Here is a 5000-nt window from a genome sequence, read left to right on the forward strand (position 1 = left end):
TGAGGTTTTGGAGTTGTTGTTGCTGTTGTAGCTGTCATAGTAGTAGTGCTGTAGTAATTCTTGGAGTAGTTGGGGTAGTGGTGGTGATGGTAGTAGCAGTAGTGGTACTGGTAGTGGCAATAGTAGGTGGTCATGGTGGTGGTAGTATAAGTAGAAGTAGTAGTAATGATGGTTGTAGTGGTGGTCATAGCAGCTGTAGAGGTGGTGCTGGTAGTGGTAGCAGTAATAGGTAGTAGTAATAGTAGTAGTAGTAGTAGTAGTGTGGAAGCACAATGTCCCAGTGGTTAGAGTGTCAGGCTGACAATCATGAAGTACTGAGTTCAAATTCCCAGACCAGGCTGCGTGTTTATTTCTTGAGCAAGACACTTTATTTCACGTTGCTCCTGTTCACTCAGCTGTAGAAAGGAGTTGCAGCATCACTGGTGCCAAGCTGTATTGGCTTTTGCCTTTCTTTTGGATAACATTGGTGGCACAGAGAGGGGAGGTTGGTATGCATGGATGACTGCTGGCCTTCCATGAACAACCTTGCCCGGACTTGTGCCTCAGAGGGTAACTTTCTAGGTGCAATCCCATGGTCATTCATGACTGAAGGGGGTCCTTACCCTATACCTCTTATCCCTTATCTTTTACTCATTTCAGTCACTGGGCTGTGATCATGCTGGGGCAATGCCTTGAAGGTTTTAGCTGAACAAATGGACCCAAGTATTTGTCTAATTCTTTTGTTTTTTAAACTTGGTACTTAGCAGTTCAGCAATAAGAGGTTGAGAGACTAAGTTATGGGGGCATAAACAGACCAACACTGGTTGTCAAGCTGTGGTGGGGGACAAACACAAACATATGTATATGTGTGTGTGCATATATATATATATATATATAGTGTAGTATATTGCCACTTAAGTGTGGCTGACCCCTAGGGGTGGATGTTACTGTTGCTTTTAGCCCCAGGAGGACATCTCCTCCAGCTGGCTTATCGACACACTACTGTGTCCTGTTTGCCAAGGGAACAGTAACATCCACCCCTAGGGGTCAGCCACACTTAAGTGGCAATATACTACACTTTATCATGCAGTTACTGTTAATACTTCATTTAGAGAATTAACATTGCTTATATATATATATATATATATATATATATATATATATATATATATATATAAATAGAGAGAGAGAGAAAAAGAAATACGACAGGCTTCTTTCAGTTTCTACCAAATCCACCCACAAGGCTCTAGTAGAAGACTCTTGCCCAAGGTCCCACACAGTGGGACTGAACCTAGAACTATGTAGTTGGGAAGCAACTACACTATACACACACATAAACTACACACAAACATGATCTTTACACAATTATATATATATATATATATATATATATATCTCAAATATGTAATCACGTAAACCATCTATACACATTATGCACATACACACACACATACATACACACATACACACGTAGACACGCAGCTTCGATAATCAATCAATCATGATAAAAACAATCTTAAAAGCTATCAAATTGTTTCCAAAGCAAAAGTCAAAGAACTTCCGTTGAGTTAAATTGGGCAAGCCATGTATTTTAACCGGCCGCAGAATAAATCAAAATCATCTTTATCTCTTGTCTATACTAATACCATCGACTTGGTGCAGCTTCGCCAAGCCAATGAAGAAACTTCCTCAGTTTGCTAAAAATAATAGTCAAATCTCCTTCAGATCATATATTATGGTTTTTAACCCTTTAGCATTCAGATTACTCGCATCATCATCATTTAACATCCGTTGTCCATGTTGGCATGGGTAGGATGTGTTGACTGAGTCTGGCAAGCTGGAAGGCTAAACCAGACTCCAGTCTGATTTGGCATGGTTTTTGTGGCTGGATGCCCTTCCTAATGCTAACTACTCCGAGAGTGTAATGGATGCTTTTACATGCCACCGGCATGGGTGCCATTTGTGTGACACCGGTATATGCCCTGACTGCACTTGTGCTCAGCTTGATGGGTCTGCTCTATCAAATATAACAATGCTTACATACTCACATCATTTAACATTAATCATACATTATTTTGTAACTTTGAAATTTTGATGCGGTGCTTATTTATTTCTAAAATGACACAGCAGGGTAGGTATGAGAGGCCAGATCTGACCAGTTTGAAGATAAAACATGTAGAATTTTTGGTCAGATAAAAGAACCCCTTCGGTCATGAAGACCATAGGATTGCACCTAGAAAGTTACCTTCTGAGGCACAAGTCCAAGCAAGGTTGTTTATGGAAGACCAACAGTCACCCATGCATACCAGCCTCCCCTCTCCATGCAACTGATGTTATCCAAGGGAAAGGCTGATGCAGTTTGGCACTAGTGACGTTGCAACTCATTTCTACAATTGAGTGAAACTGGAGTCTCTTGCTCAAGAACACAACATAGCCCGGTCCAGGAATTGAACTCATTACCCTATGATTGTGAGCCCAACAATCTATGGTCACTTTAAAGGCTAAAGAGTTGACCCTTTCATTACCTGATTCCTGCTTCTGTTTCAATTAATTTTGAAAATAATGAAAAATCTAGTAAAATAATTTTGACTGTAAGTACCAGGCTTAAATATTAAGAACTTGGGTCGATTCATTCAGCTAAAATTCTTCAAGGCAGTGCCCCAGCATGGGCACAGTCTAAGTTACTGAAACAGGTAAAGTATAAAAGATATTAATCTGATATTCACTCAGCTGTAGAAATGAGTTGCAATGTCACAGGTGCCAAACTGTATCGGCCTTTGCCTTTCCCTTGGATAACATTGGTGGCATGGAGAGGGGTGGCTGGTATGCATGGACGACTGCAGGTCTTCCATAAACAACCTTGCCTGGACTTGTGTCTTGGAGGGTACCATAATTTGATATTTGGTACTTCAACTAAGATGAAATTTTGATGGGAAGTTTTAATTTAGGTTTCTTAAAGACAAGAAGTTTCTATCATAGAACCAGAGACAGTTTCAAGAAGGTTGATATAAAAAGGATTTCTAACAGGTCAAGTAATCATAGAGGCTCTTTACTTCAGGTGTAGTATACCTAGGATTATATTATCTAATGTGTCTTCAATTTTATTTCAAAGAATGCAAGATGTGATGCAAGGGAGATTTGACTACTATTTCTAGCAGACTAAAGAAAAAGAGCCTGTACATGGCCAATCAGTCTGTTAAAATAGTTGTCAAATTTCCCTCAGAGTACAAACTACAATCTTTAGAATAAAGATACATTAGATAATGTAGTCCAAGGTAGACTATACCTAGGGGAATGGAGCCTCTACATGATTACTCAATCTGCTAGAAATAGAAGTCAAATCTCCCTCAGACCACATCTTACAGCCTTGAAAATAAAAGACACATTGGATAATGTAGTCCAAGATGGACAGTACCTAAAGAAAAGGAGCCTGTACATGATTAACCCTTTAGCATTCAGATTATTTTGTCAAATATAATGCTTATTTCTTTACATCGCTTTGAATTAATTATGCATTATCTTGTAGCTTTGAGATTTCAATGATCATGTAGTTTTAGAATGACATTGTAGGGTAAGTGTGAGAGACCAGATCTGGTTGGTTTAAACATAAAACATGTAGAATATTTGGGCTGGATATGGCCAGTTTAAATGCTAAAGGGTCAATCAGTCTGTTAGAGATAATAGCCAGATCTCCCTTGCATCACATCCTGCAGTTTTTGAAATAAAATTGAAGACACATTAGATAATATAATCCTAGGTATACTATGCCTGAAAGAAAGAGCCTCTATATGATTACTTGATCTGTTAGAGATGGTAGTCAAATCTCCCTCAGAGCACATCCTACAATACAGTCTTTAACATAAAAAGACAGGCTGGATAATGTAGTCCTAAGTGAACTCTATCTAAAGGACAGGAACCTCTATATGATTAATTGCTCACTCTGTTAGAAATAGAAGTCAAATGATCCTTGGATCACACTCTATAATCAAAAGTAAAATATGCTAAAGAGAAAATGCAATCCTGGCTGGATTATCCCAAGGGTCAAACGAAAAGGATGGAGGTGGGGGTGTTTCATGGCTGGGATGTCTATGACTGAATGGTCTTTTAATCAGAGCTGACCGGGACCTAAATAATGCTACTACTAAAGGTACAGGCATGGCTGTGTGGTAAGGTGCTTGCTTGTCAACCACATGAATCTGGGTTCAGTCCCACTGCATGGCACCTTAGGCAAGTGTCTTCATTTGTAGCAGCAGGTCAGCCAAAGCCTTGTAAGCTGATTTGGTAGACAGAAACTGAAAGAAGCCTGTCGTGTGTGTGTGTGTGTGTGTGTGTGTGTGTGTCTTTGTGTTTGTTCCCTATCATTGCTAGACAATGGGTATTGGTTTATGTCCCAATAGTTGGTTCGTTTACGTCCCCATAGTTGGTTTGTTTATGTCCCCATAGTTGGTTCCTTTACGTCCCCATAATTGATTCGTTTACGTCTCCATAGTTGGTTCGTTTATGTCCCCATAGTTGGTTCGTTTATGTCCCCATAGTTGGTTCGTTTACGTCCCCATAGTTGGTTCGTTTACGTCCCCATAGTTGGTTAGTTTACGTCCCCATAGTTGATTAGTTTACGTCCCCATAGTTGGTTTGTTTACATCCCCATAGTTGGTTCGTTTACATCCTCTTAGTGGTTTGGCAAAAAAAAAAGAACCGACAGGTTAAATACCAAGGTTACAGAAACAAAAAAACAAAATGAGCACTAGGGGGCTATTCGCTTGACTAAACACTTCACGGCAGTGCCCCAGCATGGCCGCATTCCAAAGAATGAAACAAGTACAAAATAAAATATGGTAGAGAAAAGATAGAGCGGCTAAATCAGGGCTGACCTGGGCCTAAAGTGCTACTGATGCTGTTGCTTCACCAGATGGCCATTGCAGCCTCTCTACTGGTATGATGTCCCCTCGCCCTCCACCTCACACCACCCATGTCCCTACCCCAACTTCTCAGCTTTCTGTAGATGTAATTAGCAAATAAAC

At 40.0% G+C, this 5000-nt stretch overlaps 1 protein-coding gene across 2 annotated transcripts in view; it reads right to left on the reverse strand.

Annotated features, from left to right (window-relative positions):
- Positions 1–5000, reverse strand: part of LOC106870177 (oxygen-dependent coproporphyrinogen-III oxidase) — a 326333-nt gene that overhangs the window by 278383 nt on the left and 42950 nt on the right. The gene's annotated exons all lie outside the window — the stretch shown is intronic.

The sequence above is a fragment of the Octopus bimaculoides genome, chromosome 25 (genome assembly GCF_046866305.1).
Source record: "Octopus bimaculoides isolate indiv1 chromosome 25, ASM4686630v1, whole genome shotgun sequence".
Taxonomy (NCBI): Eukaryota; Metazoa; Mollusca; class Cephalopoda; order Octopoda; family Octopodidae; genus Octopus; species Octopus bimaculoides.